Source organism: Pongo abelii, chromosome 21, assembly GCF_028885655.2.
Source record: "Pongo abelii isolate AG06213 chromosome 21, NHGRI_mPonAbe1-v2.0_pri, whole genome shotgun sequence".
NCBI lineage: Eukaryota > Metazoa > Chordata > Mammalia > Primates > Hominidae > Pongo > Pongo abelii.
The window spans coordinates 31,921,955-31,945,805 of NC_072006.2; the positions used below are offsets into that span (position 1 = coordinate 31,921,955).

Sequence of the window (23,851 nt, forward strand, 5' to 3'; positions counted from 1 at the left end):
TCTCTGCTGGCGCTGCCTGAGAGGGTAAAGAAGTTCCCCGAGCCAGGCTGCCAGTTGTCTCTTGGTGGAAGAGGGTGTGGTAGTCCTAGGTTACTCCTAGCTTCCCCAGTATCACTGGAGTGAAAAAGGCAAGCTTCGAACCCACAGAGACAAAGAGGTCTTCTGTAATGGGCCACTTGCTCTTGCCAGTTCCACCTACCTGCCCATATCTCTGGGTAGGGGAGAAAAGGCTCAGGCCTACATGGCCAAAGATTTCTCAGACCAGGCCATTTGCTGTGGCTATGTCCTTTTTGCAGGCAGTGCCCACCCTGGTGTCTCTGGGCTGAAGAGGAAAATCTCACATCCACAGGGAAGAAGAGTCTTCTCAAACTGGACTGCTAGCTATAGTTAGGTCTCTCTTACCAGTTCTGCCAACCTGCCTCAGTGGAAAAGGGACATCTCAGGACAGGCAAGGAAGGAATGTGCTTCCTCTCACCACTTATAGGGTAAAGATTAGGGCTAGAGTTCCCAACTGATCCCCTTTGTCAATGCTGTCGGCCTTGCCAGATGTTTCTGGGGGGACTTCCATTTGATTCAGGGGAGGAATGAGCCTACCTACCCAGCCTGCACTCTGTTGCTAGGTGGGAGGGTCAGGAAACACCGGGTCTAGGTGGCCTTGTAATGGATGGGAGGATGCAAGATGCTCTATGACTATGTTCTTCCAATGCTGGGATCCCAAGTCAGTTCACTTTCTTCTTACAAACCTCAAGAATTCTCCTTTGGGTGTCTTGTACCAATTCCAAGATTTAGAGTTGTACTTAGCAGGAAGAGCAGGAAAACTGAGTCTATACCATCTCATTTGTAATAAAAGTCTCCCTATGAGTCTGTTTCAATTATCTGTCTTCTCTCTTGATTTTCAGTCAATTTTTAAATTTTCAGGTTTTTTTTTATTGAATTCCAGACTAAGTTTTATAAAGATATAAATATTACGTGATAAAATATTATACATAGTAATTATAATAATAACTTGAGGCAATGCTTGATGCTGTCTTTCTCCACAGATTTACATTTGCTTCTAGCAAACAATAAAGCTAGGAGCAGACTCTTTAATCCAATCAGGGATTGAGGTAATGTGAAAGCTGGGCTTTAGCTTTTCTAAGAGCCGATCTATTTTGAGTTCACCCTTAAGCACAGGGTATAGCCCATCCTTCAGCGTTCCCAACTAAAAGCCTGAGGTATTTTCCAGTGCCCCTTCTTTCTTTGCAGCACCTGAAATCCAGCTGTGTCCCCCGATGCTGCATAACCACCAAAACTCTGCTTAGAATCTCAGTCTCTCTGCCATTACTTTGTGCTCAATCTCTTAGCTGCACATCTCAAATCGGCCAATCCCCCCAAGGGAAAAGCTGTACCAAAAGTTGGCCCTCGCCCCTGAGTTTACCTTCTCTCCAAAATTTTGGTCTCTCTAGTCCCTTCTTTGCCTTGCTCACTTTCCAAAGCCTTCAAGCAGATTTTTAAAACAATATTTCCCAGCTTCTCTACTAGTTGTTCTCAGTTGGAGCACTGGCTTAGAAAAAGCTATTCTACCACTGATAGAAATGAAAATCTCCCTAGTAGCCTGTTTTGTGATATAAAAAGATGTTTCAGGATCGTCTTATAGCATTCTTGACCCCAACATGAAATAAGCCATTTTTCTAAGGTACCCTAAGTTCCTTGTAGTGGGAATTAGTATTTACAGAACAGAGTCTGGCATTAGAAGTGCTCAATGCTACCTAGGTTGCTTTCTGGGATTTTCCAGCAGAGAAAACCAGAAAATACAGTTTCAAAAAAGAAAAAATACCATGAGTTCATACGGACATCTCCAACTCAAATTTATGATCCCAAGATTCTTAATCAACAACTCTCTGTTTCAACCTTTGTATCTCCTCTTTTCCACACCAAAATCCAGGGCACCAATCCAATATAATTATCCATTTGTTTTACTTAACAACGCATGCTTCCAGAACAATACCAATAATACGAGTTATACGATGACTAAAAACAGTTTAAAATATTTTTGCAGTTCTTTGTCCTTGAGGATATGTCCTTCTAGAAATGTATAATCAAATTACTATGTTTCAAAGTCATTTGAAAGATCATGTGCTCCAGCCTCAAACTTAATATACATTTAGGTTCACTTATTCCATTTGCACTTGATGTTTAGAGATTGCCTTTTTCTCTCATTTTAATTTATTTTTATTTTATAATATGGTAAAGCATTGGCATGGTTCTAAATGTAATCCACAAAATAAAGTACATTCAGAAGTCTAGCCTCCATCCCTGTTTTATCCACCCCCTTCCCTCTCTCTCCTTAATCATTTTTGTTAGTTTTTGGTTTATATTCCATTGGTGTGTTTATATATATGCACAACAATATATATTTATAGATTTATAGATCCCCTTTCTTTAAAAAATGATAGTGTACAATACCACTGTTCTGCTACAGTGGGTTTTTTTTTTCATTTAACAATATATTCTCCCCCACAGTAGTATATAGCTATTCCTCCTTCCCTTTTATAGCTACATAGTACTCTGCTCTGTGAACATGTCATATTTTATTTAACCAGCCCTCTAATGATACAAGCCCAGACTGAACTGCTATTGAATTTTGTTTCATAGCTTAAATTCACATGAAAATTCAAATGGTCTCACTGTGATGACCACATCCCTAACCTGCTGGTATTCTGGCCTTTGCTTTAACAGCTTTAAACAAAAAAGTTAACTATATAAGCAAGACACAAAATATGCTAACAAAGCCCCAACCCAAACCCCTGATACGGGGTTCTCAGATTAACATCAAAATATCCACAGAGCTTTAAAAAATACAGATGATGTGGCCCTAACACAAACCCCTCTTGGGTGGAATCCAGCACTGCATTGGTGTCTTTAAAAGCTCCATAAATTATTCTAATACACCAAACCAATAACAAACTTTCCATATATGATCTTGTAATTTCTAAGTGTTAAAGTAAGTGGCTTAAATTTTTGGCACCAATACTAAAAATATTTCTGCATTCCAAAGTTTCGTCTGTATCAGAAAATTTTGATCTAATTTCTTAAATTCAAAAGAAATACAAAGAAAAAGATTCATCATGAATATTGACTCATACTAGTAATCTAAAATGTAAAATATTAAGCATTTGTCCTAATTATTAAAAATAATAATAAAGCTACAACCATTAAAATGATATAACATTACAAATGAATGCTATATGTTTTAATATTTAGAACATTCTTCTACACCCATCCACAATGATAATTAAAACAACCATAAAATAATATGGCTCCCTCATATTTTTAAATAATAATAAATCATCAACCTTGAAAGCCTCAATAAAAGAAATGGACAAGTCCTTTGCTCAAATCCTGGGCTGTCCCTGAAATTGTCCTGGCTGGATCAAGGTCTCCATGATACTCCTACAGGTAATTCCATCTGCATCCATGGCTTCATCTACCATCTCTATGTTGCTAACTGCCCAAGCTGTATTTCCAGCTCAAGGCTAGACCCATGTTTCAGACTTATATTCCCTATATCAAAAATTTAAGTCATTAAATCCCCTTCTTTTATGCTTTCTTTAAACAACTTTGTCATCTACCCTATCCTCCAAAAATTATCGACTTTTTCTTCACCTTCACCTCCATTCATTCAGCCTACAAACCAATCTCATCTTTTTCCCTCTTTGATCCCCCTGCTAACGCCAATGCTCTAATTCAAATTCTCCTCCTCCTAGTCTAGTCTACTGCAACAGTCTCTTAACTGTGGCTCAGCCCAGCTCCCCCGTCTGGACAGTTCTTTGCAGAGCCACCTGTCATCTTCTTTATAATGTTATAAAGGGCAATTTGATCATGTCAAAACCTGCCTGGAAACCTTTGCATGCCTTAGCATAACATGCAAGGTCTGTGACAATCCAACCCCAATTTACTCCTCCTGCTCTATCACTAGCCACTGCTCCTCAGACTGAGCAGACCATATTGTGGCAATATTGACTATGTATTTCTTCCTCAACTCACCTGCATTAAGTCTTCGTGGCTCAGCACAGCCTGCCTTCTCTGTCTAGAATAACTTATTTTCTCCTAACCAACCTTTCAGATCTCACTTCAAATGTCCCTTGGAGCTCTGGGAACCTGTGCCCCAAGTTTTCAGTGCTGAGCTAATTAATGCCTTCTCCATGGTAAACTTATCATGTGGTTTGATTCTTACTGTTATAGAGAATAATCTCTGCACACTACACTACCAAGATTTTCTCAAGAACATATCTCATTCACCTCTTTTTCGTCAGTGCCTAAAACATCGTAGATATTCATGTAACATTTGTTGCCTGATAAATAACAGTATCAACTCTAACACAGTTTTGCAACAACAAAAATTTTCAAGCTCTTATTAAGAGCAAAGTTTACCATAAAGGAAGTCCAGAACAATCACATGTGTATCCATGACAGTATGGGGAAAAAAAAAACATTTCAAAAGCTAGAGAACTGCAGGTGGATCTTTCTTTCAAAGACATCTGAACACTGACTCTATCGCCTCAGATGAATAGGTGTCATGTGGATGCCTAGCTTGGTTCAAGAACAAAGAAAGTCCATTGGTTTACAGCAGCCATATAAAGGTTGTTCACGTTTTTCTAAATAGAAATAAAAACTCAGGCTAGCCAGACTGGCTTATGCCTGTAATCCCAGCACTTTGGGAGGCTGAGCTGGGAGGATCGCTTGAGGCCAGGAGCTTGAGACCAGCCTAGGCAACACAGCGAGACCCTATCTCTACAAAAAAATAAAAATAGGTTGGGCACAGTGACTCACACCTGTAATCCCAAACACTATGGGAGGCCGATGCAGATGGAGCGCTTGAGCCTAGTAGTTCAAAACTAGCCTAGGCAACATCGTGAGACCACATCTCTACCAAAAAAAAAAAAAAATTTTAGCCAGGTGTGGTATGGCACACACCTGCAGTCCTAGCTACTCAGGAGGCTGAGGTGGAAGGATTACCTGAGTTCGGGAAGTCAAGGCTGCAGTGAGCTATGATCATGCCACTGCACTCCAGCCTGGTGGCAGAGTGAGACCCTGTCTCTAAAAAAATTTTTTTAAATTATGCACACACACACACAAACGTACCTACATATGTATATATATTTATTATATATATTAAATTATATATAATAATCTATAATACATATATAATTATATATTTTATGTAATTATAGATAATAATTATAATATATATTACATAATTATAGATAATTATATATTATCTATAATTATAGCATATTATATATACATAAATAAATAATATATATACCCACATATATATATTTATATATATTAGTTATTTGTATGTGTGTGTGTGCGTGTGCATCTCTCTCTCTCTCCCTTTCTCTCTCTCTCTCTCTCTGGACAGTACAGCAGCAAAAACTGAGTTCCAGAACCAACAAAACTCAACCCTGATCTTATGGCAGAATTATCTCTTCCCATTCAACCACAGTCCACCTGAAATGATAAAATAGCCCCATTCTCCCATGCGCAAAATGTTGGTGTGAGTTTTGTTAGTTTCTTCCTGTACTTGATATCCCATTCATCACATGTATGAACAATTTATGATATAACTGCCATCAAAGACTTCCTTAGATGTATTCCTTCATCTCCATTCCCACTCTATCCCAAGCTCAAAAACAATCCATGGTAGTCTTATTGCCAACACCTCTGGCTACCTTCAGCAGCTTCTGAGACCACAAAGCCTACTAAGCACCCTACAGCAGAACAACATTCCTAAAGCACCAATGTCACCATGTCACTACCCTTGTCAATATTTAGAATAACTTTGCACAGACTGTGGAATGAAGTCTGAACTCCTCCTGTTCCTGACATTCTAACTATTAAGAATGTCAATCCTTCTCCTCTCACCTGCAAAGCCAATTCTCATGGTCCCCTCAGACACCCAGTGCCCACTCTTACCTCTCCCGTGCTTTTGCTCCTACCATATTCCCCCTCCCTGCCCAGAGGACAGACAGACAGACAGACAGACAGACACACACACACACACACACACACACACACACATTCCCCTATCTAGAATATGCTCTCAACCCTTCTTGTATATTCGACAACCAGAATCTCTCACAGGGCCCTGAATATTAGGCAAAAATAAACATAAATAAGGCTTACATTCAACCTGTTGGCTATCAGGTCTCTGTAACTATAATCTCTTTGAAAGAGTCCACGTAAATATATAGCAATGAAAGAAAAGAAAAGGCAATGGGCAAAGATAAAGAAAAGAAGTTTAAGGATCCTGATATTTAACTCCACTCCTCTTAGCCATCTGATACCTTTTATTTGCATACAACCTTACACTTTCCAGAAATTTTTTATGGTTAAGACTACAAAGACCTACACAATCTTGCTTCTACCCACAAATGAAGAAAAAAGAATACCAGCAGACACTTAGATAAGTTTTGGGGGTTGAACAGACAAGATTTAATAATAGTTTGCAAGTGAGTAAATGGGAATAAAGAAAACACCCAGGTTTCTAGCCTGAGTGGTCTCACAGAAATGCTAAGAAAACTGAGGGTCAAACAGGCTTGGAGTAAAAATCAAAAGTTCAATGTTACAGTATTCGAAGTCCCCAGACTGATAAGAACATCTGAGTTTCAGGTACAGATACAGAAGACGACTGAGTGCAGATGCACAGCAAGTGCCCAGAAGAACTCTAACTTTTAGAAGCCAGAAGAAGACAAAGTCTGCAAATGAGCAGTCAGTCAAGCATGGCAAAAAAGAGAGAGAGCATGGAGTCCCAGAAGTCCAGAAGCAAGTTTTCAAAAAGGAAGCAGTGAAATGTTATGAAGTTTAGTAAGACAAAGCCAGAGAATTAACCATTGGATTTGACAAGCTGTGGACACTGCTGCTCCTATGATCTCTGGCAGCCATAAGTTAAAGAGAAAATTGGAAGTGAGGAAGTAGGAGATGTTAACAAGAGAACAATTTCATTTGCAGGAGTTTTGTTGTAAAATGAAACATAGAAATGAGGCGACATTTGGAGAAGCCACCGGGGATCAAAGAAGGGTTTTGTTTGTTTTTTTTCCCCCCAGAGAGCTAATAATCTGCAGATAATTATGAGAATCAATAAAATACTTTAGGAAAGGTGCAAAAAGTCCACTGCATTTCCTTTAACCAGCAGCAAACAACTAATCATAAAATTTTTAAGACAGGCTGCAGCTAAAGGAAGATGGAGACAATACTGGAGCAGAAGTGACGCTATCATGAGGAGAAGGAAAGGCTCATGGACGTCATGGCCAAAGAGATGCTCACTAAGAAGTCCACGCTCTGGGACCAGATCAATTCTGATCACCACACTCAGGCCATGCAAGATAGGTATATGGAGGTCAGTGGGAACCTGAGGGATCTGTATGATGATAAAGATGGATTACGAAAGGAGGAACTCAATGCCATTTCAGGACCCAATGAGTTTGCTGAATCCTATAATAGACTCAAGTAAATAAAGGAATTCCACCAGAAGCACCCAAATGAGATCTGTGTGCCAATGTCTGGAATTTGAGGAGCTCCTGAAGGCTCAGAGAATCCAAGTGAAGAGGCACAAAACTTTGTGGAGTTCACAGATGAAGAGGGATATGGTCGTTACCTCAATCTCCGTGACTGTTACCTCAAGTACATTAACCTGAAGGCATCTGAGAAGCTGGATTATATCACATACCTGTCCATCTTTGACCAACTATTTGACATTCCTAAAGAAAGGAAGAATGCAGAGTATAAGAGATACCTAGAGATGCTGCTTGAGTAACCTCAGGATTACACAGATAAAGTGAAGCCTCTCCAAGATCAGAATGAACTTTTTGGGAAGACTCAGGCTGAGTTTGAGAAGAAATGGGAAAATGGGACCTTCCTGGATGGCCGAAAGAGACAAGCAGTGCTCTGACCCATGCTGGAGCCCATCTTGACCTCTCCGCATTCTCCTCCTGGGAGAAGTTGGCCTCTCTGGGTTTGGACAGATTGAAATCTGCTCTCTTAGCTTTAGGCTTGAAATGTGGCGGACCGTAGAAGAGCAAGCCCAGAGACTATTCAGCACCAAAGGAAAGTCCCTGGAGTCACTTGATAACTCTTTGTTTGCCAAAAATCCCAAATCAAAGGGCACCAAGTGAGACACTGAGAGGAACAAAGACATTGCTATTCTAGAAGCCCAGATCTATGAATACTCTGACTCCCAGGGAACAGCAACATCTCACTCATGAAAATGTACAGTGCAAGCAAGCAAGGACAGGAGAAGAGCAAGAAGAGCAGATCAGTGAGAGTGAGAGTGAAGATGAAAAGAATGAGATCATTTACAACCCCAAAAACCTGCCACTTGGCTGGGATGGCAAACCCATTCCCTACTGGCTATATAAGCTTCATGGCCTAAATATCAACTATAATGGTGAGATTTGTGGAAACTACACCTACCAAGGGCCCAAAGCCTTCCAGTGACACTTTGCTGAATAGCATCATGCTCATGGCATGAGGTGTTTGGGCATCCCAAACACTATTCACTTTGCTAATGTGACACAGATTGAAGATGCTGTCTCCTTGTGGGCCAAACTCAAATTGCAGAAGGCTTCAGAATGATGGCAGCCTGACACTGAGGAAGAATATGAAGACTCAAGTGGGAATGTTGTGAATAAGAAGACATATGAGGATCTGAAAAGACAAGGACTGCTCTAGTGCTCAGGGATGTAGCTCAGCTTTCGGGCTAGCCCAGGCTTCCCTGAGATCTGTTTTTCCTATTTCTCCCAACCAAATTCTCTTAAAGACCCTTTGCTATGTAGTCTCATGGTCTAGCATGCTTCCTGTAGAAACAAGGCATGCTGGCAGATTGCAGGGTTGAGATGTGTTTTATCTGTTTTATATTTTAAAAGATTCTGCCAGAAAATAAAACCAGACCTTGTTCAAAAAAAAAATTTAAAGATACAATTTACAAAAGTATAAAAAACATCAAATATCTGTGGCTCACACCTGTAATGCAGCACTTTGGGAGGCCGAGGCAGGCAGATCACCTAAGGTTAGGAGTTCGAGACCAACCTGGCCAACATGGTGAAACCCCATCTCTAATAAAAATACAAAAATTAGCCTGGCATGGTGGTGCACAACCGTAATCCCAGCTACTTGGGAGGCTGAGGCAGGAGAATTGCTTGAACCCAGGAGGCGGAGGTTGCAGTGAGCCAAGATCACGCCACTGCACTACAGCCTGGGCAACAAGAAGACTTGGTCTCAAAAAATTAATTAATTAATTAATTTAAATTGCTTAAAGGCACAATAGGATCAAAAGTATCAAAAATAACACTATGAAAATAAGCAGCCAGTTTTATTAATAAAAGATAAAACTTCTAGAAATTAAAAATACAATCACTGAAAATGAAAATTTAACAAGTTACACCACAAATTAGATACAGTTAAAGTGAGAATTTGTGAACTAGAGAACAGATCTGAGGAAATTATCCTGAATGCAACAGAGGGAAATAGATAAAAATTATGAGAAGTAGAAAGTAAACAGAATAAAAAGAATAGGCAACACGTGTCTGTCTAAAAGTCATACTAAGAGAAAATAACAAATAAAATGTAAAAGAAGCTTTAAAAAGATAATACCTGAGAATTTCCCAGAAATGATAACAGACTTGAATCCTCAGATAAAGAATGCACATACACTGAGCAAAATAAAAATAAATCCACATTTGGGCACATCATAGTAATACTACATTAATACAATCAACCAAAAGAGAAAGGGAAAGAAAAAAATAACAGAGAGATAGACTATGAGTAAAAGCAAGAGCACTTATGAAAAACCAGAATGGTTGGGTGTGGTGGCTCACACCTGTAATCCCAGCACTTTGGGAGGCCAAGGTGGACAGATCACTTGAGGCCAGGAATTCGAGACCAGCCTGGCCAACAGTGAAACCCCATATCTATTAAAAATAAAAAAGTGGCACACAACTGTAATTCCAACTACTCAGGAAGGTGAGGCACCAGAATCGCTTGAACCCGGGAAGCAGAGGTTGCAGTGAGTCAAGATCACACCACTGCAATCCAGCATGGGTGAAAGAGCAAGACTCTGTCTCAAAAAAATAAAAATAAAAATAAAAAGGAAAAAAGAAAAACAACCAGAAGGAAACAAAATGGCACCTGAGATTTGCTTCAAAATAATCTATGCTAGCTGGTGGGAGGAGGGGAAGGGATGGGAATGGGGCAGTGGTAAAAGTGAAAAAGAATGACTATGAGTTGCAAATGTTGAAGCTGGTGACAGACACGTCAGACTTGTCATACTTTCCATTTTTGTTTATTTGAAATTTTCCAGAATAAGCTAAAAAAGAGAGAAAGAAAAAAAATTACCTATGAATGAATTAGACTGACAGCTGACTTTGAAACATCAGTAATAAAAATCAGAAGACATTGAAAAAAATATTCAAATTGCTCAAAGAAAACAATGATCAATCTTAAATTCCAGCCCCAGCTATATGAGCATTCAACGGTGAAAACAAAATAAAACAACAGACAAAATCTGACATGCTTGCCAAAAGAAAAGCTCACAAGCACAGTTCAAAAATTCAGGCCGGGCGCAGTGGCTCATGCCTGTAATCCCAGCACTTTGGGAGGCCGAGGCAGGAGGATTATGAGGTCAGGAGTTTGAGCCCAGCCTGACCAACATGGTGAAACCCCGTCTCTACTAAAAATACAAAAATAAGCCAGGCATGGCGGCAGGCACCTGTAATCCCAGCTACTTGGGAGGCTGAGGCAGGAGAATCGCTTGAACCCAGGAGGCAGAGGTTGCAGTGAGCCAAGATCGCACCATTGCACTGCAGCCTGGACGACAGGGCAAGACTCCATCTCAAAAAAAAAAAAAAAAACTCAAAAAAAAGTATTGGCAAATCAAATCTAAAAATCTGTATTAAAAAACATATCATGGCCAAAATGGGTTCAACTCAGGAATACAAAGATAGTCTACAATTAAAAAGTATATAAGTGTAATTTACCACATTAACAGATGAAAAGACAAAAATCAATACGCTCACAGGCCACCTTCTATGTGCAGGGAACTATTCCATAGGATTCTTTTTAAAGTCAGGATCAAGACCATTCAACAATGTCCTACAATGATAATATTCAACAACATGAACTAGCTCATTAATTACACAAGAAAAAGAAAGAAGGTGTATACAGTTTAGAAGTAAACTGTCACAACTTATTAGCAGCATGACGATCAACATGGGGAACAGGAGAATCCACACACAAGCTACCAGTACTACAAGAACTTAGGAAGGATTCATAGATATACAAATTCAAAACAAGAGGAAATCAATTCTGCCTTTGCACTTCTGCCATCACCATGATGGTGAGGCTCAGCCAGCCTCTGGTACAAAGAGATGTGACAGCTGTGACACCCCCATCCCCACCAGCTGAGCCCAGTCAACCTCCTGCCTAGATCCAGACAGGTGAATAAGTTTCCTAGACATCAGAGAGGTGCCCAGATAAATACAGACACTCATGAGCTAAATATTACTCAGTGCAATAATAATAATAATAATTTTAAAATCCATTCCTAGGTACTATAGTAATCACTTTCTAGTAATAACAAAATTCTCTATTGAGTAGTAAATCTAATAAAAGTGTGTCAGATCATTTGTAAAAAGCTATAAGAATTTACTAAAAGATATAAGAGACCTAAATAACTAGAAATATAAAGCATCTTTCCAGAAGGATGTGAAGGATGGAAAGACCCTCTATTATAAAGATGACAGATTTCCCCAGGCTTATCTCAACATCAGGTGAAATTCCAAACAAAATATCAACAGGGATTTTTGTTGAAATTAGAGGAGGCAAGAGTTAAGAACAATCAAGTCAAGTCTGAAGTTTTAAATGATTACAGCACAATTCAATTCAAATGGGGAGCAGGGGCAAAACTGTTCTATAAATGGAACTGCAACAACCGCTTTCCATATAAAGATAATTAAATTAGGTCAATATAACAAATCATTCGCAGAAACAAGTTACAGGTGGATAAAAGATCAGAATGGAATAAAGCAAAAATTTTAAATTTTGAGGAAGTAAAATATACAAGAGTATATTTACAAGGTCAGTACAGGAAAGGAATTTTACAATGTAACACAAAAAGGACAAGCCATAAAGGAAAAGAATAATAACATTTACTACATATGGGTTTTGGTTTTTTGTTTTTGTTTTTTTTTAAAGAGACAAGGTCTCTCTCTGTCATCCAGGATAGAATGCAGTAGTGTGATCTTAGCTCACTGCAGCCTCAAACTGCTGGACTCAAGTGACCCTCCCACTTCAGCTTCCCAAGTAGCTAAGACTACAGTTATGTGCTATCATGCCCTGCAAATTTTTAAATGTTTTTATAGAGATGGGGGTCTCACTATGTTGCCCAGACTGGTCTCAAACTCCTGGGCTTAAGCAATCCTCTCACCTCAGCCTCCCAAAGTGCTGGGATTATGGTGTGAGTCATCATGCCTGGCCTCATGTATTTTTAAAAATAAGAATGGTTATTAAACTGCTATGGAATTTGGATTCTACTCAATATATATTTTTAAAGTAATACTGTATAATGGGGATTTTTTCCGGCAGCTCTATTTATAATATACAGAAATTGTATCTCTTCAACTCTATAAATTCATTTTTTTAAAAAAATAATACGTGTCAACTGCATGTCAACCTGAAAGCAAGGAAGTAAAAAGAATTTCAGTTATTTTGGAGGTGCTTCAAAAGACCGAAGATCACTACCCTAGAGAAAAATCACACATGTATGCATAAAGAGATAGGTAAAGAATGTTAATTGGGCCGGGCATGGTGGCTCACACCTGTAATCCCAGCACTCTGAGAGCCCCCGGCAGGCAAACTGCTTAGGCCAGGAGTTCAAGATCAGCCCAGGCAACATAGTGAAGCCTGGTCTCTACTAAAAACACAAAAAATTAGCTGGGTGTGGTGGCACATGTGTAGTCTCAGCTATTCCAGAGGCTGAGGTGGTAGGATCACCTAAGCCTTGAAGGTCAGGGCTGCAGTGAGCGGTGATTACATCACTGCACTCTAGCCTGGTTGATAGAGTGAGACCATGTCACACACAAAAAAAGAATGTAATTGTAGTACTATTTGTAACAGCAAAAGTTGGAAAACTCTAAATGCCCATCAGCAGGAAAATGGGTAAGTAAACTGGAATCCTTTTGTAATTAATATTAATTATGAATCCGCTAGAACTACATTTATCAACAGATAAATCTCCAGCATATCTTATCTCAAGATTAAAAAATGCTACATGTTTTTGGGAACAAGATATTGTTTGCAGAAATATCTCTCTGTACTCTCTGTAATAAGAGTAGAAACATGCAAGAGAAATAATAAACATCAACTTCACCATACTAGTTACCTCTGGGGAAAGGGTATGGTGAACAAGATTAAGAAGGGGTGGTAACATGGGGACCTTGGTCAGTATCTGTAACATTTTATTTTTTAGAATAACATTAATATGAAGAAAATTCAGAAAAACCAGGTTACAAGTACAAAGAGATATTCCTTGCATCTCTTCCATAGGCTTCAAATATTTCATATTAATAGGAAGTTATAGTTAGTTCAGAGACTGAACCAGCACTAAACATATCATCACTTTAAAGAAATGAGTTATACATTTTGTCAGTATTGGTCAGTGTTTCTCAAAGAGTTGTCCAAATACTGCTCCCATTAAAAGACAGTCATGGCATCTATCAAAAGAGAAGCATAAGACACAATGATATTTATATATAAGTTATGAGAAGGCATAAAATGAATCTAATTCTGCAGATCTGTCTCAAGATCATCTTTGCCAAACCATCTGATCAAAATCCTTGATACCTCCAATACTTCAAAAACAGTGTTCAAAAGGGAAAACTGAGTGACAATTATAGCCAGGTTGGCCTTTTCATTCAATTTAGAGAAAAACTATCCAAACAGGAAATGTGCTATTTGCAGAGAAATGCTTACAAATAGCTGAAAATCGCTATCATTTTATCATTCAGTATCAAAACATGCAAAAAAATTCTAAAAAATAATTGTGAAAGCACATATTTATGAATATCAAACATTAGGACAGGAAAACTATTTTTAATAGCACAAAACACAGTTAAATTCAATCTCTATTTTAATATACATTTTATCCCAAAATTTAATGTCTTTTTTTTGTCTACAATTCATGCTTTTCCTTACATAATTAAAGTACATGAAACAATATATGCACCACGTTTTAAATAGAGTAAGGTCAAATTTTCCTTTGAATATCATTACAAATTATATTTAAAATATACATTATAATCTTTATTAACAAACTACTTTTACTTTATTTAAAATTACCTCAAAAACAGGATACATTTTTTAAAAGATTATTATTTTTTAATTCCTATGAGAGTCCATAAGATTATACATTTTTGTGAAAGGATCTGTGAATTTAAAAATTTAGAGAACACAGGTCAAGGGAGGTTACTTTTGTGACTCTTAACAGCAACTGACAGAATTCCAGCCCCTAATGTTTACTGGCTTATTAATAAACCAATCAAAAAATTCTTAGAATACAAAAAGGACCAAGAGAAATTAATTGGAAAATTCATTCATTTAATAATTGTATACTTTTAATGTCAAATTCTAAAAAAAAAAAAAAGGAAATTCACCCATTACTAAAATTAACTTCTCTAAGTGAAAAACAGAAAATTCTCAATAGGTAAGCACGTAAATAAACAGCTAGAACTGAAGTCCACCCAAAACGTAAACTGAAAAAAACTGAAAACTTAAGAATTAAAAATTTAAAGGGTCCAAGCATGGTGGCTCTCATCTGTAATCCCAGCACTTTGACAGGCCAAGATGAGAGGATTGCTTGAACCCAGGAGTTCGAGATCAGCCTGGGCGACATAGTGAGACCTCGTCTCTACAAAATTAAAAAATTAGCCAGGCATGGTGGTGCACACCCACAGTTCTAGCTACTCAAGAGGCTGAGGTGGGAGGCACTTGAGCCCAGAGGCTCAAGGTGGTCAAGGCTGCAGTGAGCAGCGATTGCACCACTGCACTTCAGCACGGGTGACAGGGTAAGCCCCTGTTTCAAACACTCGAAGATCAATCCACTAGCAGAAAAAGAAAAAAAACTTTTTTAATGTTTTAATTGAAAGGATATCGAACCATGGTCTCAGTGACAAAAGAAAAGCAGTTAAAGAGATATGACATAAAGAAAATGAAACGTGGAAAAAAAGCAAGACAAATATAAGAAAGCCATCATAAGAAGGAAGTCACGTTAATACTAACAGAGCAGTTTGAAAGTATAGAAAGAAAAGGGAAAATGGAAGGAATAAAGTAATGAAATGAAAGATGAGAATAGTGTATAGTATATAGATGGAAGTCACTTGCCAAAATGCATTGGGAATTCACAGAAAATAGTACAGTACTATTTAAGTGGGAAATAAGTTTCATAGTAAGTTAATGGCCAATCAACTTCCAGACACAAGTATTTCAAAAAGTACAACTATAGTTTCATTTCAGTTTTGGAAATATGATTGTATTAAAAAGAAAAACTAGTGTAAGATTTCTGTTCAACCATAACACTAGGTACTCACTTCTGTATTTCTTAAGATAAAAATATCCTACAAATGTATTAAATCACTTAATCACATTTATATGATCAAAACTGTTTTGATCATAAACACACTCTCCTTTTTCTCCTATGTACATACCTGTCCTCTATACTGTGGTAAATAAAAAGCATCTTCCCATTTTGGGAACCTTTCATAGAGGTAAAGTCTATGGTAATTTGTTACAGAAGCCCTAACTGACTAACCCTAGTCAGCTGACTCTACCTCCCTCCCTCCCTCTGTATGTTAGGAATTGTTCTACCGTAAGTGGAAGGAAATCCAACTCTAACCGGCTTAAGAAAAACGTGGACTGCGGTATTTCACAAACCAAAAATTACACCTTCAGGCAAGTTTTGATCCAGAGATTCAGAAAGTTATCAGGTCTCCAGCTCCATTTCTCTGCCATTCTCCATCTTCTGGGAGTTGTTCTGACCTGAGGTGAATTCCTTACAGCAGCAATGCTAACTCTAACAGTTCTAGGCATTATGGCCTCACCACACAGAAAAGAAGGCAACACATATCCTTCTAAACGCCCACAGAGGAAAGGGATCTCCGACAAAAGTCCTGAGATTCACTCTGATTGAGTCCATTAAAATCAATCATAAGCCCATTTCAAAACAATCAGCACGGCCAGAAACTGGAATGCCCTGAGGGCTTATCCTAGGTCAAGCATAAACCCGGAAGCTGGAGATTGTTGGGAAGGGACAAAAAGAGGCCATTATAACCTTACAATCTCACCCCCTTCCTTCCATTACACCCCTCACAAGTTATGTTCCAACAACATGCATGTACACATTCAGTTCTCCAGGTGCTGTGGGTTGGACTGTGTTCCCCAAAAAGGTATGTCAAAGTCCTAACCCTGGGTCCCTGTGAATGTGACCTTATTTGGGAACAGGGTCTTGGCAGATGCAACAAAGTTACGATGATATCATACTCGTACATCCACTATGACTGGTACCCTTAAGAGAAAAGACAGAGACACAAAGGGAGAGAGAGTATCACGTGAGACTGAAGGGACGGAGGCAGAGGCTGAAGTGATGCATCTACAAGCCAAAATGCCAAGGACTGCTGGCAACTCCAGAAGCGAAGAGAAAGGCATGGAACAGATCCTCCCTGAGAGTCTTCAGAGAGATCGTGGCCCTGCCAGCACCTTGATTTCAGGCTTCTAGTCCCCAGAACTATGAAAAAATAAATTTCTGTTGTTTTATGCCATGAGTTTGTGGCACTTCACTGTAACAGCCCTTGGAAATTAATACACTAAGTATGATAATCCATAATTCTTTGCCTTTGCACATCAACTCTTCATTCCTTCTGGAATGCCTTTCTCCCCCAATGATCTACTCACACTAAACCTCTCAGACCTGCCCAAATGTCCTCTCTTCTGTGATGTCTTCCACCAGAACTCCCAAAAGAGTTAGTCGATGACATCTTAGTCCAGCACCACATATTGCCTGTATTTTTATTATGAAATTCTAATTGCTGTGCACGTAGCTGTCTTCCCTTCATAGCTATAAGTTCTCTGAGGGGAAAGCAAGGCCTGATTCTTACACACCTTCATATCCTCAAGGAAGGGCACAGTACCTAACACATAATATTCAGCAGATATTTATGAAGTGAATTGGCAGATGACTCATTTCAAAAGAAGATAATAGAGGTCAGATGCAGTGGCTCATGCCTGTAATCCCAGCACTTTGGGAGGTCAAGGCAAGATGATCTCTTGGGGACAGGAGTTCCAGACTGGCCTGGGCAACATAGTGAGACCTCATCGCTACAAAAAATTTAAAAATTGGCTGGGCACACTGGCCTGTGGTCCCAGCCACTTGGAAGGCTGAGGTGGGAGGATCACTTGAGCCCAGGAGCACTGCCCTCCAGCCTGGATGACAGAACAAGACCCTGTCTCTCAAAAAAAAAAAAAAAAAAAAAAAAAAAAGGTATGATTTGGGAGAACTAACTATTATAGATTATAGAGAACTGAAGGTGGGCCTTGGTAAGTAGAGATGAAAAGAAAGAATGGGGGAGCAGTGAGGAGGGAGGTGCTGAATTTAGCAAACACAGAAAAACTACGAAGTAGTTTGGTTAGGAAAAAGATCTGGTTAGGAAAAAAAGGATGTGAAAGGAATGGGATCCTTCTGCTGAGGATATTTATTAGAGGTAATAAAAGAAGCAAAATAAGGGACACATGTTTTTGTTTTTTATTACACTTTAAGTTCTGGGATATATGTGCAGAACATGCAGATTTGTTACATAGACATACACGTGCCATGGTGGTTTGCTGCACCTATCAACCCATACTCTACATTAGCTATTTCTCCTAATGCTGTCCCTCCCCTATCCCCCCATCCCCGGACAGCTCCAGTGTGTGATGTTCCCCTCCCTGCTCCCACTTACAAGTGAGAACATGAGGTGTTTGGTTTTCTGTTTCTGTGTTAGTTTGCTAAGAATGATGGTTTCCAGCTTCATCCATGTCCCTGCAAAGAACATGAACTCACCCTTTTTTATGACTGCACAATATTCCATGGTGTATATGTGCCACATTTTCTTTATCCAGTCTACCACTGATGGGCATTTTGGTTGGTTCCAAGTCTTTGCTATTGTGAATAGTGCTGCAACAAACATACGTGTGCATAGAGACACATGTTTTTAGAAGACTGATACGACAAAGTGTGAAACAGACTCTGCAGGTGTAAGAAAACAGTAAAAGTGCAACAGAAGCAGGTCAGCAATGAGGTGAAGGCTTAGGTACATTAGAATGGCAAAAGAAATGGAAAGAAACAAATTTATACAGTGTGAGAGCAGAAAAAAGAAACAGGTAGAAAGAGCCAAAGATTACTCCTAAGTTTTGACCTTTGGTTAGCTAAATTTGGATTTAGCTAAAACAAATAAGGAAGTACAAAGAAAAAGACTATTTTTTTCAATGAGGATAGAAGTTTGGTGTTATACATGATTCAGTATGAGGTGACAATAAAACATCCCAGCAAAGATGCCCACCAAACAGTGGAAGACAGAGAAGTTCAGGAGCAATGTAAGGACAGAAGACATATACGGCAGTCATGTGGGTAAAGATGACTTTTTTAAAAGTCATAAGAAGTAAATTACAGAATTGAATTCCTTCATTCAACAGATATTTACTGCTCACTATGCTCCAGGCCCCTGCCCTCACGGAACTTACATTGTACTAGGGAAAACAGATAAGCCTAAATTGGACTTGTGAACATAAATTTAGGGCTTGAGGTTAACATCACTTAGTAATTACTATAAGAAAAAAATGTTTTAACTTTTTACTTCTTCACATTTTATTTTTGAGAATTTTCTTTCTTTCTTTCTTTTGAGACAGAGTTTTGCTTTTGTTGTCCAGGCTGGAGTGCAATGGCTCAATCTCGGCTCACTGCAACCTCTGCCTCCTGGATTTGAGTGATTCTCCTGCCTCAGTCTCCTGAGTAGCTGGGATTACAGGCGCTCGCCACCATACCTGGCTAATTTTTTGAATTTTTAGTGGAGACGGGGTTTCACCATGTTGGTCAGGCTAGTCTCGAACTCCTGACCTCAGGCGATCCGCCCGCCTCAGCCTCCCAAAGTGCTGGGATTACAGGCGTGAGCCACTGCGCCCAGGCAAGAATTTTCATTTCACTAGTTAAAAAGGTATTTATGTCCTCAGATCGTCAGCCAGAGAGATTGAAGTGAATTTAAGATTTTTAAAATGTTAGCTTTCCTATTGTAAAAATCTATTTTCCTTCGTTTCTCAAAGCGTTTGTTGGAATTAGGTCAGTCCTTCAAAGAACGTCCATAAAGAGTGACTGGACTCAGAAAAAAATGAGACGCCAAATGGTATAATAAAAAGAACACAGGTTTGGGCATTAGACAACCCTGAGTTCAAATCTCAATTTTACACAACTTCTGTGACCTTGGACACGTTATTCAGTACATCCAAGTTTACTCAACTGTGAAATGGGAATAACTTCACTCTAAGGACTAAAAGGGAGTTATTCCTAATAAGCAGCTGGCACTATATATATATATATATACACATACATACATTTTTTTTTTTTTTTCGAGACAAGGGTCTCGCTTTGTTGCCCAGGATGGAATGCAGTGGCATGATTATGGCTCACTGCAGCCTCAACCTCCTGGGCTCAAGCAATCCTCCTGCATCAGCCTCCCATGTAGCTGGGACCACAGGCACATGCCAACACACCCAGCTAACTTTTTTTTTTTGGTAGTGAGGAGCTCTCACTTTGTTGCCCAGGTTGGTCTCAAACTCCTGGGCTCAAGTGATCCTTCTGCCTCTGCCTCCCAAAGTGTTGGGAGCTACCACACCCAGCCACTACTATTATTACTGTATGTGCTGGGCACAAAACAGATGTCTGATAAATGCTTAGTTCCTTTCTTTTTTTTCTACAGAAGGTACATCTTAACATTATCAGGCTCAATCCAATTCACCAGATTATTCTATTCAATTCTCCCAAACATTTTCTACAGTAGGAACTTAAAAGAATTGAATGAATATTAAATTCAAAAATGAGCTTAATTTACAAGTAGAAAAAAATGATCACTGAATTATGAAGATTCACATAAGAATGAATGAAAGTGGTACTGCCTTAGAAATCACACACCAAAGATTCTATAGGTATTTTTATTAAACTGACATCCTTTAACTTATCCTTTAAAATCAGTCATTTCTATGTCATTTTTTATTTACAAAAAATGTTACTAACTACAATAATTCAATAATCTAAATTTTATATAACACCCTCAGAGTTGTCCTGAGGATTAAATAATACAATGTACATGAAAATGCTCTGTGGCACACAGTATGCACTCAGCGATAACCTTAGGGAAATCCACTCCTCGTTAGCCTATGTTCCCTTCAATTAATGAAAAAATCCTATAACAGCAATTGTAACACAGGATTTACAGGACTAAAAAGCTCAAAAAACACTCCAACTTGATGCCATTCTAAATCAGAAAGGTATTCATTTAATGTCTTTTAAAAACAAAGAGGTTTGTAAGTTAAATCAAGATACAAACCACTGCAATCAAAACCAACATTTCACTCTTACCCCCAAAAGAATACTTCGACTAAATTTTTTTTTTTTTTTTTTTGAGATGGAGTCTCACACCATCGCCTGGTCTGGAGTGCAATGGCGCAATCTCGGCTCTCTGCAACCTCCGCTTCCCAGGTTCAAGCGATTCTCCTGCCTCAGCCTCCCGAGTAGCTGGGATTACAGGCGCCCGCCACCACGCCCAGGTAATTTTTTGTATTTTTAGTAGAGATGGAGTTTCACTATGTTGGCCAGGCTCGTCTCAACTCCTAACCTCTTGATCTGCCCGCCTTAGCCTCCCAAAGTGCTGGGATTACAGGTATGAGCCACCGCGCCCAGCCTCGACTAAAATTTTATTGAGTTTTGTTGTTGTTGTTTTGAGACGGAGTCTCGCTCTGTCGCCCAGGCTGGAGTGCAGTGGTGCGATCTCGGCTCACTGCAACCTCTGCCTCCGGGGTTCACGCCATTCTCCTGCCTCAGCCTCCCGAATAGCTGGGACTACAGGCGTCCGCCACCACGCCCGGCTCATTTTTTGTATTTTTAGTGGAGACGGGGTTTCACCACGTTAGCCAGGATGGTCTCGATCTCCTGACCTCGTGAACGCCGCCTCGGCCTCCCAAAGTGCTGGGATTACAGGCGTGAGCTACCGCGCCCGGCCTACTGAGTTTTTTTAAAAGACCAGAGTCATAAGTTCCTCCTACTTTCATTTTTAAAAATGCAAAATCCCAAAGCCCACAAAATATAATGGTATCATCAGGACCAAAGTCATAATTGTCTACCCAGGAAACAGCACTGACATCACCTAGAATCAGCTCAAAGGGAATGTCCACAATAAGCAGGGAAGTCCCTTCACTCACCCGTGACACCATTTGAGACAACCAGTGTCAGGACTGCCTGTTCCCTGCAACAAGTAGCTCTTCTCCAATCCTCTGGGCTTTCCATGTGGACTCTCAGAGAGAGCTCCCTGGCAATCTCCCTCATAGGTCGATGACTCCAAACTTAACATCTGCCAGGCGTGTACTCTGAGAGCACCCCAAACTCAGCATGCATGCAATTAAATGTCTAACACCTGCTCTTGTGTCCCTGTGTCTGTTAATGGTATCACTGTCCTCTCAATCACCCAAGATAGAATCTAGTTTTCTTTCCCTCACCATCCCCTACCTTTCCAAGAGCAAACCAGTTTACACGGAAGACTTGTCCATTTCACCTCTACAAGCTCTCATTACCACTGCTCTGACCCATGCCAACAGATCCCACCTAGCTGCCCACTATCTCTCATGCCCAAAGTGAGTCTACCTACTCTGAACATTACAGATTGATCTTGCTATGAAGTCCCCTTCCCACACTGTGAGTCCCCACTGCCTACCACAGTGTCCCAGGTTTTCAGAACTTGAAGGATCCTCATCTGACTCAACCATCCATTGACCTGATCTTGGAAGCTTCTCAAATTGAAAATGCCCTGACCTCACCTTCAAGGCCATTTGTATTCTGTCTCCAATCTAAAAGCCTATAATGTCATAAAAATAGGAGTGAACTACGCCATTTCACAGCTCTTGGGCTAAAGGTCAAAATTCTCAATCCAACCCACAGATCTCCACTTGGCCTGGCTTCTGCCTTTCTCTCCAGTCTTGCCAAGCTCCCCTTTGCTCTCTCTGCTCCTGCCACCTGGCCTTCCATCCAGGCTGCCATCATCCCCTTCAACCCCAAGCCTCTGTACCTGCTGGCCCCTCAGCACCCCACCCCTCACGTAGGTAGTACCATCTCACCCCTCAGACTTCACATCGCTTCCTCAGTGACTTACCTTACCCCTAAACTAAGTCAAGTCCTCTGTTTGTCTCCTGCTCTTTACCACCACAGCCTTGAACAAAATTAGAATAAAATTTTTGTTGGATTTTTTTACTCCCAAGCTGGAATGTGAGCTACATAAGAGCAGGACTGTGCCTGTCTTTTATACCACTGTATCTCACAACCTAAAACATAGGAGCCCTCAACAAATACATGTAGATTAATGGAATTCATAAATCAGAACACCCTAAGTTACAAAAGCAGCTTCACTGCAGCAGTGGTCCTGAAGTCACTTGGTTTCTCCATCCATAAAACTAAAGAGCTCATCTGTTCAACGTTCTCTGAGTTCCTTAGAAGACCTAACATTACCTAAGTCTACAATTTTGCTATTCCAAACTCCTCTCTCACAACTCTCCTCCACATAGGCAGCAGCAAAACTTTACTTTCCAGCCTCCACAACTTTGTTTGCACCCTTCTTTCCATCTGTAATTTTTTTCCAGCTCCACATTTCCAAATCCTACTTAACCTTACGTGCTCAAATCCAATGTTACCGCCTCCTCAAAGTCCTCCTTGCATCCCTCCAGCTAGCCACAACCTCTCCATCCCTGAATTCCCACAAGTTCCCTGTTGCCTCATTCAGGTCTCAGATCAAATGTCACTTCAAATGAGAACCTTCTCCAAGAGTCACCACCGGTTATAATTCTCTATCTGACCACGCTGTTTTTATTTTCTTGAGAGCATTTACCATTACCTGAAATTACCATGTTCATTTCTCTCATTTATTTACTTGTTAAGTGCCTGTTGCTCCCACTAGAATGTCAAGATCGATGAGAGCAGACCCTGTCTGTCTTGTTCACATTTCCCTACTCCCCCACATCAGACATGTGTTCAGTAAACTAAATACCTGTCAAAGGAGTGAATGACTCTGTAACCCTTATGACTAGGGTTATGTGCGTACATTATCTTTCTCTTGCTATATTCCAAACTCCCTGTGGACAAGGCTAAAGTCTGGCTAATCTATTTGTCTGTATTACCTGGAAAATCATTGCACAACTGAAGCAAATAACGATAACTGCTAATTAATTTATTGATTTCTCCAAGAGGAACTGCCCCAAACCAGGCCAATTCAGAACTTCATATTGTCCAGAAACCAAGGCAAACAAGAATTTCCTTCCATTCCCTCTTCACCACAGACCCTGTTCCAATTTGCCACCTCCAGTGAGCTTTTGCCAAAAGACTAGTTTCCTCACTTTCCTTTAGAAGGACCACTGGTCCTTCTATCCCTAATATCTTACAATGCTACCCTTTCCCTTTTATCTCCAGCCAACAAAGCATTTCCAGGGCCCTGTTTCTTCAGAGCACCCCACATCTCCAATGCATCGGGGAACT

General features: G+C 39.8%; 1 protein-coding gene and 1 pseudogene across 2 annotated transcripts in view; one reads left to right on the top strand and one right to left on the bottom strand.

The window, feature by feature from the left end:
* Positions 1 to 23,851, bottom strand: part of ATRN (attractin) — a 172,210-nt gene that overhangs the window by 147,413 nt on the left and 946 nt on the right. The window lies entirely within an intron of this gene.
* On the top strand, positions 7,229 to 8,939 carry LOC100439321 (splicing factor 3A subunit 3-like; annotated as a pseudogene).